Here is a 15,433-nt window from a genome sequence, read left to right on the forward strand (position 1 = left end):
GGCGCCAATGACGGCAACCCAAAGTGCTTTACAAAATAAGATAAAATACATTTAAGAACAAATACAGAGGAATCACATTATAAAAAGGCATTTAAAAACAGGCATTTAAAAAGCAAAGATAATAAAATCAACACAACAGGTATAAAATACATATAAAAAGCCATACTGCATTTCACTAAAGTTAACTACACAGAACCTACACAGCAAATGTGCCAGTGTTATATTTTCAGTGTTAGTGTTAATCAGCAGGGTTCAGTGTTATTTTAAAACTTAATTTAGTCAAGCTATCACTCAGAGAGTTTTTTCCTGAAAGTGTTGGTGTCAATTTTGGTCGTTGCGAGGACTCTCACACCCCGAGTGTTGAATTGACCACACCCCTCAATTTCCGGCAAAGGAGCACCATCCAAGACCTTCGACAGCCAGTTTTCTAACTGAAGCGGTAAATTTCACTCGATTAAAATTAATGTTTTGCGGTTGATGTAAGCATGAATCATGTCTGTAAATTGTAATTATTTTACTTAATATGTATATCTTGTATCTGTAACTTTTTAATCCAATTTGAAATAGTTTTTATGTCGAATTTGACCATTGCAACTATACTGATGTGTAAACTTGAATTACAGGTAGAGTAGACCTACATGCGACACGAACTGGAGGCGCATTAGGGGACAGAGAGGACAGAGGTGAGTTGTTTTTACAATATGCGAAAAGGAGAAGTTAAATACATGGTATCTTGAAACTGGTATCTTGTTAAAATGTAAGGTTGTGGATTATGGCGTATGAGTCGACGTTGACGGTAGCATTATTAGCTTGCAATTAGCAACCACCCGACCGCAACCTCCTACTGAAGCAGAGAACGAACGTGCTGGGACACACACACACACACACACACACACACACACACACACACTTTGTGCTATATGCGATTATAGGCAAGGCAAGGCAAGTTTATTTATAGAGCACCTTTCCGCACAAGGCAACCAGCAGCGCCGGATTCATTTCAGAAGTGGGGGGGGGCAAAAAGTGTGTGTGTATTACTATTGGAACAGTCTACATCTAATAAAAGGAGAATATGTTTGAGCAGTGGGAGGTGTTTACTGAGACATTTATCAAAGAAATTGTAATTTATTTGGAGGATTTCATGTCCTTTCACAACAAACAAGTTTCGATTTTGTGAGAAAACATCTTCATTGTAGACGCTTCACGGCTGAAAAAGACTAGCAGAGGATGGTTTCAATCCATCGACCTCTGGGTTATGGGCCCAGCACGCTTCCGCTGCGCCACTCTGCTCCGACATGCTGTAGATGCATTGTTGTTATTTATATAAAACATACGCGTCAGCAATTGTTACGTAGGGGGTTACCTTGTATTTATAACTGAGCAAAATGGGTTAAAAATGTTGCTTGTTGGAAGTATATTGCCGCCATAATCCGCGGGCATTTAAACTCAAACTTAACTTAGCACGCCCCCTAACCATGACGTGCAGTGCTACCTAGTTTGGCTGTCCAAATGTGCAGGTCAGTGGAATGACAAGGACTCTGCGTAAACCGTTACTAGCAAGACCAGTCATTCTCAGATCCCGTTCTTTTTAGATGCGACTTTATGGCGCTTTTCCACTGCAGGACCTAGCCCGGCTTAGTACGGTGTGGTTAGGCCTTGTTAGGCCAGGCTCACTTCATGCTGCATTTCCATTACAGTTTAGTTACAGGGGTAGTTACTATAGTAGCGCAGTGTAGGCGGGGCGATCGGCTGTTCGGCGGGCGGAGCGACGCTGCGTAAAACTGCCTTGACGTCATCTTCAATTCAAAACATCAGCCGTTAGCTGTTAGCACTCAGAGCTCACAGCTCCTCATATCTGTTCAGAAACTAGTCAAAAGTTAAACAAGTACAAGCCACAGACTGTCTGTGTCATGGCGAATACAGTCGGTGGTTTATTTATGTCTGTAGGCCGTTGTTGTGAGTGTGGACGGAGTATATACAACGTTAGCTTAGCCTGATCAATCCGATCTCCATTCAGAAAACACGCATTTTAAAAGGTTTTTCGCCTGCCGTCTTGTCTGCAGACCTGTATCAGTATGTTGTTACTTCGGCATCATTTTGAAACGTGTATTACAATTAAATCACGGTAAAATATGTTAATTTTGTAGCCCCCTTGCCAGCTATTCTCTCTGACCATTCAGCAGTCGAGAGTGTTTACGTCACTAGTTTAGCTTATTCAGCCCGGTAAGAACCTCGATTTTGGAGGGCCAGAAAAAAGGTGAAAAAGTATCCCTGAGCCGGAACTATCCCGAGTGGAAAGGCAAAAGAAAACGGGCCGGGTTTGGCACAATGCGCTTAAACCATGCTACGTGCTGCAGTGGAAAAGCGCCTTTAGAGTAGAGGGGAATTATTGAAACGGGATGTATTGTTCCGCAGCATCCGCTGCTGCGAAAATGTGGGGCAGGGCTGTAAAGTGGGGGGGCCAATGGCCCCTTGGCCCCCCTACTTCCGGCGCCAATGACGGCAACCCAAAGTGCTTTACAAAATAAGATAAAATACATTTAAGAACAAATACAGAGGAATCACATTATAAAAAGGCATTTAAAAACAGGCATTTAAAAAGCAAAGATAATAAAATCAACACAACAGGTATAAAATACATATAAAAAGCCATACTGCATTTCACTAAAGTTAACTACACAGAACCTACACAGCAAATGTGCCAGTGTTATATTTTCAGTGTTAGTGTTAATCAGCAGGGTTCAGTGTTATTTTAAAACTTAATTTAGTCAAGCTATCACTCAGAGCGTTTTTTCCTGAAAGTGTTGGTGTCAATTTTGGTCGTTGCGAGGACTCTCACACCCCGAGTGTTGAATTGACCACACCCCTTTCCGGCAAAGGAGCGCCATCCAAGACCTTCGACAGCCAGTTTTCTAACTGAAGCGGTAAATTTCACTCGATTAAAATTAATGTTTTGCGGTTGATGTAAGCATGAATCATGTCTGTAAATTGTAATTATTTTACTTAATATGTATATCTTGAATCTGTAACTTTTTAATCCAATTTGAAATAGTTTTTATGTCGAATTTGACCATTGTAACTATACTGATGTGTAAACTTGAATTACAGGTAGAGTAGACCTACATGCGACACGAACTGGAGGCGCATTAGGGGACAGAGAGGACAGAGGTGAGTTGTTTTTACAATATGCGAAAAGGAGAAGTTAAATACATGGTATCTTGAAACTGGTATCTTGTTAAAATGTAAGGTTGTGGATTATGGCGTATGAGTCGACGTCAACGGTAGCATTATTAGCTTGCAATTAGCAACCACCCGACCGCAACCTCCTACTGAAGCAGAGAACGAACGTGCTGGGACTCCCAGCAGCTTCTACTGAAGCCTTCCGAGTAAATCGCCAGAACGCCGACACCTCCTCATCTCCACCGCTCCCAAGTTTTCTTTTGTGTTGCCATAAGTTAGTCTCTCTCCGTTGGTGCACTGGGCTAATGCTAATGCTAATAATGCTAATGCGAGGATAATAAAATGGCGGCTTCACAAAACCTTTTGGGAGTTTTACGGGGCGTGGTTTGGAATCCGCCCAGCCAATCAGAAATGGGAACCTTTTTCTCCCATGAAAGTACCTGAACTATACTGGGAAAAGTACTCCGGTGTGAAAGCGCCTTTAAACAGCTATCACCGTGTGTCCTCAAGACAATATGTGTCTTGGCCGTTTTCGTTGTGATCACAAAATTCGCCTTGTTTATAATAATTACCGTTCCTTCAGCAGCATACTGTAGTGATTCAAAGTGTGATTTTAGCAAACGAGTGCTTTTGTTTTGAAATCACTTCCGTGAGTTTCGCCCCGCCCCTCGCTCCAAGGACCATTTGACCATTTAGTAAGGTATAAAGCAAAAAGCAAAAACGCCTCTCAGACGCTCTTCCGTTTACTTGTTTAATAAAGAAAAACAAATGGATGGTAGATACACGGATTGTTGTTATTACTATTATAACCATTGTTGTTGTAATTATTATTTAAAGGTTATACAAAGGAATCCGTGTATCTGAGGCATTTTTGCTTTTTACCTTACTAAATGGTCGAATGGTCATTGGAGCTAGGGGCGGGGCGAAACTCACAGAAGTGATTTCAAAACAAAAGCACTCGTATGCTAAAATACAATTACATTTAACCACTACAGTATTCTGCTGAAGGAACGGTGATAATATTATAAACAAGGTGAATTTAGCGATCACAATGAAAACGGCCAAGACACATATTGAGCCCAGAAAACGAATGTTATTAAGGGTTGTAAATATAATAAGCCTACAGATGTACCACGTCATGAAAAGGAAAACCCCCCGCATGACTTGATACGCCCCCTTGATAAATACATTTAATTATAATGAAACCAGCTGCAATGGATCATGGATCCACCAGGGGGTGCAGTGATTAAAAAGCTGCCACAGTGGAACTCTTGTGAAATAAAAAATAAACAGCTGATAGATCTACAGTAGAGGTATATATAGCGGATATTTGTTAAGATCCATATGTCACGGATAGGATCATATTCTGTGCTAAATAAGACACATGTAATCATTTACAAAACTTCACCATGTTTTTATTTAACAAAATAATTTTGTTTAATCCACGTTGGTGTAAGTACAAAACCATCGCTATGTTTTTTCATCAGGAAATGCAGACCGGCTCATACAAACGATTTTGAATCATCATCTTCACGATAATTTAATGTATCATATGTTCGCCGAATTGACATGAAAGCACTATTAAATGTGGTTTAATCCACGTGAGTTTACACGTGAGTTTACAACTACAAAAATAATCGGTTTGTTTTTATATCACATCCGCAAATGCAGCACGGCTCTCACTACCGATTTTTCTTCTTCTTTTTTTTTTTAAATAGTCAGAATGAAACGGCAGCTCTTAGGTGATCAGCTGTGTGTTTACACACCTAATGGCCCATCAGCCACAGCTCTCCCCCCCTGATCTTTCTTCTCCAGCAGTTAAGTTAACTGTAGGTTTGCATATTTATGCAGTGATCTGTCTCTTCCTCTCTCCCGCAGACAGCTGATCGCTGTCACACCTGACCATGGCTGTAAAGGGGTGTCTAGTTCTCCCCCCCTCGACACATAGACTGATCCTTTGTTTTTGTCCTTGTCTGATTTGTTTAGACCTTTCGTGACTGCAAACATTTTTAAACAAATTGACCATACCGTTCACCAGCCCCCACCCCCCTCTGAGTGACAAGCTTACAGTTAGTGAAGTAACACTTTTTTTGTGTGAAACCGATCAATGAACTACATCTCCCGTCTCGCACCACACACCAAGACGGCCTTCACGTTGGCACATTTCACTTCTTTCTTTCAGAATGAGGTGAAAAGTATTACACTTTAAAATTATTTTTTAAGATTGACAAACATCATATGTGTAATTCGCGGCACAATTCAAACGGGATCGAAAGATAAGTTTTCTCTCCCCATTGACTTCACTTGATTTATGGCCCGGGACAAGGGCGCCGGAAGCGGCGGATGCCGTGGAACACTGTACAAATCCCGTTTCAATAATTCCCCTCTACTCTAAAGTCGCATCTAAAACGCGATCTGATATAGCTGTGTATATTTTGTTATGTTTGATTGTTATATTCAATCTCATTAGCTACAGGCATTTTTTAAGCTTGTAAAGCTCTCACTCGCCACTCTGCTGTTCCACAGCGCCGCTTCCCCTCCCTCTGCTGAAATTATGAATGTAAGGCATATAGTAATCATAGATAACACGGCAGGGTCCGTTACAGTTTGTTTTTATCTGATTTCAAATAAACAAAGTCTTGGCTTTCAGAATATTAAACTTGTTTTGGCAAATTCAGATGATAAATACAACTTTGAAGCTTGTAACGGCATAATTACAAGCAACGGAGTAACTTTACGTCACTGCAGGCATAACAGCAGCCGGTGTTTCTCGTGAGTGTTTTCCCCGGGAAACAAACACAATACACACAAACGCAAAAATACACAAACACACACGTATATACACACACACACTCGCGGGCTTCCCCTATCTTCCCTTCGTACTATTTTGATCATTTGCTCCGCTAATAATCAATCAGATCGATCCAGAGAAGAGGAAACTTTAAAGGCCTTTTTCTCAAAATGATGACTCTGTAACAGTCATTATATAATGTGACATATTTTGCTTAATATTTGGAGTAGTCTACAACAACAATCCTGATATCATTAGAAAGCTATGAATCTCCTCTTTCCAACAGTGTATACAACTCAAAATGTGTCTTCGGGTCAATGCGACTGATTTCGATGGAGCAGGTCACTTTGCATTAGGTAAAATAAAGCAGGCAGACATAACAGGAAGAATATGTACATTTTAACCCAATCAAATAGGATATTGTCACACCATTCAAATGTATCCATGTAAATTACAACCAATAAAAAAGCTTAGATTTGTTTATTCGTTACGTTGTTTACTTTATTTGTCACGTTGTTCTGTGTGTGTCAGCCGTTAACCTAGATAGAAAAAATATATACACTTGCAAACACGTCAGAAGAACCAGCGCAGAAGAAAACTATACAGTCAATCTAAACTTAAATTAACAACTGGAAGGTCACATCCCTGACATCCACGTCTCCGGAGCCTGGACCTTCATCAATCATAGAACCAGCGAAGCCAGATAAACCCAACCGAAACAGGCTGGTTCCGACTGCATGGAGGTTTGTTGTCGGGACATTGAGACGGGTAAAGCTGCAGCTAACTGACCGCTAGATTATTTGGGCAAAGAGAAAGGTACTTCAACGCAGAATGGTACAAAAACAGAGAGTGGTTAATTCTTTGCAAAACCACTAAACGGGCCTTCTGTGAAATATGCAGATTTGCTGCTGTCAAACGGCTTGTAACTTTCTCAAAATGTGGAGATGATAGCTTTGTTAATATCGGAGTTAATAACTGGAAAAAGTGCCCAAGCCTCCTGGACAGCCACGAAAAGTCTAATTTCCACAGAGAGTGTATTTAAAAAAAAGTGCGCTTTCTTCAGTCAAACACCAGTCAACATACAGCTTGTCAAACAACAGCGTATTGAGCAGGAAAAAAGAAGAGATGGAATGATGGAGCAACTGCGCAATTTCCAAAAGAACTGAGAAAAACCCCACTCTGAAGAGCTTCATGCTCACCGGGAAATATGCATCATGAGACAATTAATGAACTTATAAATCTAATGTATCGGGAGTCTCTCACCACTATATTAACTGAAATGTAAAAGCAATGCAAAACATGCAGTTATTGTGCTTCCAGCAAACATCCACTGATAAACTGCGATGTTAACAACCTCATGATAACCTCATGTTTTTAACTTAGGATCTACCATGTGTTTAGTCTAGAAAAAGGTAAATGTGTGCATTTTATTATAAAGTTGTGTATATTTACAGACTGTTGCAAAAACTAAGAAACTTATAAACATCAGGTTTAAAACTAAAAGAGCTTTACAAAAAGTAACACAATTAGAGATGTTTGGAGTTTTATTTTAGTTATTAATTTACTTTTTTTGTCAAAGAGATGCTGATTTGATACCGTTGATACAGTTACGGCATTTCCTGTTTCTGCCGGAGAGAGGGGAGTTTGTCCCAAAGCTTGCCGCTGTATCTACTCCCTCCATCTGACAGGAGGGAGCCTCATGTGTCACTCCACGGAGTTCACTCCGTCACGGAGGGGGAGTGTGTAGGGGTAGGGTGTAGGGCGTGGTTTGGGATTGGGCCATACACAGAGAAGGGTCTAGCTGCGGCCGCGGCCAGTACACGACACTACACGACACGCCCACTACACGACACGCCCACCTGACACGACACTACGGTGGCTGAGAGACATTACCATACATGGCAGATTAAAAGCGAATTGACGACACTGACGCTGATGCAAGGATATTTAAAGAGACATGAGGTTCAGAGAACAGACAAACAATATGGCGCACCGAGTACAGGTAATTAACGTATTGTGGTTTTAGATATAATTACATACTATTTAGGTTCTCGTTTGTTTGTCGATGTGGCTGTTTAGCGCAGTGTAATTGTGTTTATTTAGCTAATTTGTATTTTAAATATTAAATGTAAAGGAATGGAATACATATAAATATATATATATATATCTTAGCTCTTAGCTTGACATGCTCGACGTTCAGTTAGCATATATGCTAACTGAACATGCTCGTTCAGTTAGCATGTCAAGCTAAGAGCTAAGATATATGTATATATTTTAGCTTGACAGATGGAACAATGCATGTACTCGCATTTTTACAAGAATCTGATTTTAAATATTCATTGAAGGTGTCTTTCACATTTGAATGTTTTAAAAAAAAAACATGTATTAGCTGCTATACTGACATGCACATATGTATAATTATATTATTATTTTAAGTGTGGTTTAAAGTTAAATGATATATAGTTATTGGGTAGAGCCAAGTAACCCAGGTGGATGCAATCAGGCCTCTGTTTTTAGATGGGGTTTGTGGCCATGCTGTAGGCCTGACATTTAAACCATAGACCGTATATATAAAGATTTAAACTAGCTGAAGGGCTTTCTGTTCGAACCACAGTGACATCTAGAGGTTGTTTTGTGCATAACATGTCAACCAAAAAGGTAGAGCTGGCTGAATCAGATGGAGTTAAACTTTTTTTTTTTTCAACAAGATATCAAGACACAAAATGTGCTCTACCAAATGGTGGCGCTGGCAGTTAAAGGGTTACCTTCTGAAAGTGAGGAAGTATGACCAGCTTTGTCCCATAGGATTATACAGGCCAGTCCATTGCTGCTTGTTTAAGGAGTTAACTATTTCCAATATTAAAGTCACTGAAATTGTATTCTATTTTATTCACCTATAGACAAACAACACAACACTCCGTGATGGAGCACGCCCAGAGCTCAACAAATTGGACTCGGACACAATGAAACACTGGCTTGCTTGTATCAAATCAATACAATTCCCACATGCCCTACCCCGGAACCTGCGGTCTTCAGACTCTGGCCCCCCGCACCAACCTGCGATCCTTCGGGGACAGAGCCTTCAGTATGGCAGCCCCCACTCTCTGGAACGCTCTCCGTGCGGAGATCTGCAACATCCCCACGCTTGACGCCTTCAAAAGGGCCCTCAAGTCTGCCAAGGTCTTTGGCCCCAAATCTATTTGTGTTGTCTGTCTAACTGTTCGTCTAACTGCCTTTTGTTATGTTTGTTTCTACTCCTGTTCTTTTTAAAGCGACCTTGGGTCTCATGAAAGGCGCTATATAAATCCAAGTTATTATTAATACATCATTGGAACGGTAAGAATCTCAGCTACAACACTGACTAAAGCCTTCCCATCTCCAGTATGCCTACATGACAAGCATTTTTATAATATACAGTAAACATATCTTTGACTTATTAGAGAAGAGACAATCATCAAGCCAGATACCAAGGTATTTACAACAGGCAACCACTTCAATTACTTTTCCTTTATGTTATTGTTATTTGGTTTTTATTAGTGCTTTTGTCGTTTTGAAGGAAATTAAAATACTGTATTGAGTTGGTTTCTTCTGTTTTGGAAGCCTTGTATATCTTTTTGGTCTTGTTAGAAATACCCCATGGTAAAACAGTGTTCTAGCAGCAGTTAAAGAAGCTTAGTTTGCTGTCTTAGACTGCCAGTTGTATTAAGATGGTTTGTTCACAATTTACACATAAAACCTAAATGTTCATCTGTTTATTGTTCTTCTTCCTTTATATTCAAAGCATGTTGATTGTCTATTGGCTATATCTTGACATTATGTTAATTTGATCATACTTGCCATACATTTATTTTAATTTATGCGATTCCTTCAAAGGTTTTGTAATAGACCCCTAGTACTTTTAATTTATAAAGTAATAATAATACATGTGAATGATTGAGCTCATTAGTGGCCTGACTGGCCCTCCTAATTTGTTCCTTAATGACCCCATGATGTGATAATGTATATCTTAAAACCTTTAACAACTATATTTAGATGTTCACAAATATCTACATTTATGTATAAAATACATGTGTAGCAGTTAGACAAACATAATCAATAGATCATCTCATTAATACCTATTTTATATATTAAAAAAAAGTTGACTAAACCACCGTTTGTTGACAAAATGATTTGGGTTGAAAGTTATACTGTTGTGTCTCAAACGGATAGACTAGGTTATTAATTTATTTGCCTAATAGTTGCTTAAAATGCTACAATAACATTTGCAATTCGTTTTTAATCTGCCATGTACGATCTCAATAATAATAAGTGTCGTCAATTCGCTTTTAATCTGCCATGTACGGTAATGTCTCTCAGCCACCGTAGTGTCGTGTCAGGTGGGCGTGTCGTGTAGTGGGCGTGTCGTGTAGTGTCGTGTACTGTCCGTGGCCGCAGCTAGACCATATTGCATACACACGCACTTTTTTGGCCCCCCCACTTCTAAAATGAATCCGGCGCGCCTGGCCCGGGACACACATATTTATTTAGATATGTTTTAAACAAGTTTAAATAAAAGGCTGGAGTGTTTCTTGCTCTGCCATGGTACAACAAGTGGGATTTATCTTGTATTACTATACTGTAGCATATCGTTTTTGATTCCCACTGTCACGAGAAATATGAACGTTAGTTTTTACTGAAATTATCAAATAAAGTCAACATTTCACAGTGTTTACAAACATTGACCATACCGTTCACCAGCCCCCACCCCCCTCTGAGTGACAAGCTGAGAAGTCAACAACTGTCAGGGAACATACTGTTACCCAGTTACAGATGTAGCAGCTTATTTCAGACTCCAGCTTACAGCTTCCTGCCTGCTACCTGCCTGCTACCTGCCTGCTACCTGCCTAAGACCAGGGTTGCGGTCGAATAGTCCGTTTAGCTTAGGAACCTTCCTAACGGAGTGAAATGACCCGGAAGTCCCTCAGTGGCAGCCATGATAAGTGCCGTTCGAATTCTCTAAATTAAAAGGAAAGGAGGTTTCAAACTTCCTTTATAACCTCCTTTAGCTTAGGAACCACTGGACCTCCCTAACCGAAAGGAGAGGAGAAAATGCTGCCCCACAATGCCTTGCGGCCGCGGCATTTGCCGTCACACAACAGTCGGCCGTTCACGGAAACAATCAATTATGAACGAGAAATGATATCATGAAAGTTACGGTGCTTATTAAGCATTTTAAAACGTATGTGGTAAGTTGCCAAAGTGCTTTGTTTTGAACGTTCATCAGTATTATAATCAAAAAGAGAAATATGAACGTTAGTTTTTACTGAAATGATCAAATAAAGTCAACATTTCACAGTCTTTACTAAGCTGTGTGGGGTTTGTTCAACTTTTAAAAAGATGTTTGAATGGTGATATACACAGTGATAGATGTTAAGGACTAACGTTTATAATAAATACATTTGTATTGCTTTTAAGATCTTTTCATAGTTCATACAATCATACGTATTGGGATCATTTGTATTAATGTGGACCGGAGGGAGAGGGTGACGAGCATAAGTTTCACTTTCCTTTTTTATTTCAATTCCAACTTTGGTCATGAAGAATATGTTTCTCTGTTGTCCCCGTTCATAAAGCATAAAACAACAGCATCAGAGCACGGTGCAGAGTCTCTAGATGAGTTTACAGTAGTCCCTCGTTCTTATTAAACATCCCTGTTGTAGTCCGCTGTATAGAAAACTGTAGTTTCCATAGTTTCCCCACCGCAGCAGGCGCACATTTATGACCTCCGCTGGCGCATCATAAACACGTCGGATAGTGAAAGTGCAGTCGGATCCTCTAAAGTACTGCAGTCTCTTCTCCTAAATCGTTTTGAATTCTCCTATCCACTATCCCTTAACCCTGTGACGTTTCACTCCGAGGTCAAGGAATAGACGATAGGGTTAGAACTTAGGAGCTGTTTTTTTGGAGTATTCGACCGCAACCCAGCATCTGGGAATGTTAAGCCCTCCCACTATTTTCCAAGAGGGCGTTGCCAGATTTTCAATTTCAGGATTTAACCAGGAGATGGCGCTTCATTCACAAATACAGAAAGACAACTTTTCATGGACTTTCAGTTTTGTTTAGAAGAGCATTTGAACACATCAATATTTTAGATCAAATAAAGTATATCTAATCTTGTAATTCAATAATATATAGTCTTTATATATTAAATAATCATAATAATGTAAATGTTTACATTACACTTCTTTATTTGTCATGCGGTCTACCTACGCTGTAAAATGTATTATCTCTTCGATTTACACACGGCATCTATTGCACTTCTGTCCATCCTGGGAGAGGGATCCCTCCTCTGTTGCTCTCCCCGAGGTTTCTCCCATTTTTCCCTTTGAAATGTGGGTTTTTCTCTGGAAGTTTTTCCATGTACGATGTGAGGGTCTAAGGACAGAGGGTGTCGTTTTCTCATACTGATATTGAACAAACTGTGCTGTTGTATTTGCTGTAAAGTGTCTTTACTGTAGGGTATTTTTATTATATGTACAGCACTTTGGCTCGACCAAAAATCGTTTAAAAATGTGCTATATAAATAAAACTTGATTTGATTTGATGCTCATACTTTTACCTTTACAATCGTTTGCTTTAATATGCAGTATATTTTTTGTATATTTTTGTGTTTGCTTCCTCCTGCTCCCTTTCGGACACATACTGTATGATTTATTATTATTATTAATATGAAGATATTATTAAGATAAGATAAGATGTTACTTTATTGATTGAACATTTTAGTTTAGAATGTGCTATCCCACGGTAATTCAGAAGGCTCACAGGTCACATTCCGACCATTATTTAAAACAATGGGTGCTTTCATAATAATGATGAGAAACTATGAAATAAGAAATGAATCAAATTAAAATGTAATTATCATATCATATATTATATAGTGTATTGTATTATTAAGTAATATCATGCATTAACCCCATTATAGCAGATGCCACATTGAATGGATGAACACATTTATGTATCAATAATTACAGAGTATTTCTAAATACAAGTTGTAATCTAATCCTCTTATTTTACACAATTGACAGTGTTATTTGTACGTCAAGTCATATATTGTCATAACCTTTTTGTGTGAAATAATTAATATTATTATTATTTCCGCCCACTGTTTGGCGAGCTGCATGAGAAACTGATGGGCTGTCAGGAGAGGAATTTGTAATGATAAAAAACAGGATAATATAATAACCATAATAATATAATGCTGTGGAAAGAGCCATTCTGTATAACATGCACTTTTTATTTAGATACTTACAGTATATTTAGCTGATAAGTTATATAATTTATAATCTGTTCTGGTATTGGCCATTGTGCGGAGTGTGTAATTTTACTTTTTGTACTTCAAGTATATTTGGATGTTAATAATTTTTTACTTTTACATACGCAACATTTTAAATTCAGGACTTTTACTTAAAACCATAGTATTTCCACTTTTACTTACGTTAAGGATCTGAATTCTTATTGTCACACTAGATTCACAGGTCACCTTGTTCAGATTGTATGAATACCATTATATAACATGAAAACATGTATACATACAAATCGTTTTGTTAAAAGACTTGGTTCAACAGAAAACATATAGACAAAACCTTTTCTAACTAACCTATTTATTACTTCCTAAATTACCAGAAACAGATTTAAATTAGTTTGTGGTAATTATAGTAATTTAAATCCTGATTAAACTGCTGATTTTTAATTTGTATTTTGTAATGCATAGTAACATCAAATAAATGTAGTTTCCTGCGTGTTGTTCTGGTGTTGGCAGAATACTCAGTTAAATCTCTGTCAGGGTTGAGTGCAGCAGGCAGGACCCAAATGCAGATTCCCAAGATAATTCCTTTAATCCAAGGTAACAAAGTAGACAACAGAACACTACCCTGTGACACAGTCAAAGACAAACAAGGAACCAACCATGACAGACAGAAAAACCAGAACTAAAATACACACAAGACCAATCACACAAACAAGACACAGGTGAGGAGGGAGGAGAAAACACAGGGGCACCAGGTGAACACAATCAGGCAATCAGGCAGGAGGGAACACAGAGACAGGAAGCAACAGGCAAGACGGGGGTGAACACTTTTCAAAACAAAACAGGAAACCAAAGACAGAAAAAGACAAGACAAAACACAACACAGACGGATCGTGACAGTACCCCCCCCTCAAGGCACAGATCCCAGACGTCCCAAAAAAGTGCAGCAGGGTGGGTGGAGGGGGACCGGAGGAGGGACACATAACTAGGGCCAAAAAGGGTGGGTGGAGGGGGTCTGGAGGACGGGTTTGGGCTGACAGCCCAGGGGCACAGCGGAGGACCCGGAAGGGGTCTCGGGCGGCCGGCCCGGGGGCAACGGCACAGGACATAGGGTTGGCAAGACCCCCGGCAGAAGAGTAGTCGGTGGGACCCCCAATGGGACAGGACATGGAGTTGGCAAGACCCCCGGCAGGAGAGTAGTCGGCGGGACCTCCAACAGCACAGGACATGGAGTTGGCAAGACCCCCGGCAGGAGAGTAGTCGACGGGACCCCCAACGGAACAGGACATAGGATTGGCAAGACCCCCGGCAGAAGAGTAGTCGGCGGAACCCCCAATGGGACAGGACATGGAGTTGGCAAGACCCCCGGCAGGAGAGTAGTCGGCAGGACCCCCAACGGAACAGGACATAGGATTGGCAAGACCCCTGGCAGAAGAGTAGTCAGCGGAACCCCCAACGGCACAGGACATAGGGTTGGCAAGACCCCCGGCAGAAGAGTAGTCGGTGGGACCCCCAATGGGACAGGACATGGAGTTGGCAAGACCCCCGGCAGGAGAGTAGTCGGCGGGACCTCCAACAGCACAGGACATGGAGTTGGCAAGACCCCCGGCAGGAGAGTAGTCGACGGGAGCCCCAACGGAACAGGACATAGGATTGGCAAGACCCCCGGCAGAAGAGTAGTCGGCGGGACCCCCAACAGGACAGGACATGGGGTTGGCGTCGGCCGGAGAGCCAACAGGAGACGAGATGCTGGAGTCGGCCGGACCACCGACAGGACACGAGGGGCTGGAGTGGAATCCACAGGTGGATTGGAGGAGGCAGGAAATGCAGCAGAAGACGTCAGAGTTGAGACCTGAGCAGCGAGGTTTGAGATGTGTAGAGCCATGGACTGATTGCTTTCAACTAAGGCTCGCATCATCTGCTCATGTTGGCCCAGAAGATTTCCCTGATGAGAAATGGCGTGCTGGACCGGAACAGAGGCCGGAACCATGGCTGCTGGGGCCAGAACTGGGGCTGGAACCATGGCTGTATGGGCCGGTTCTGGAGCCGGAACCATGGCTGTGTGGGCCGGTTCTGGAGCCGGAACCATGGCTGCTGGGGCCTGTACTGGAGCCCAAAGCATGGCTTCTGGGGCTCGGGCTGCTAGCCTGGACTTGCGACTCCTTCTCTTAGGAGCC

This window comes from Trematomus bernacchii, unplaced genomic scaffold, assembly GCF_902827165.1.
Source record: "Trematomus bernacchii unplaced genomic scaffold, fTreBer1.1, whole genome shotgun sequence".
In the NCBI taxonomy this organism is placed as follows: domain Eukaryota; kingdom Metazoa; phylum Chordata; class Actinopteri; order Perciformes; family Nototheniidae; genus Trematomus; species Trematomus bernacchii.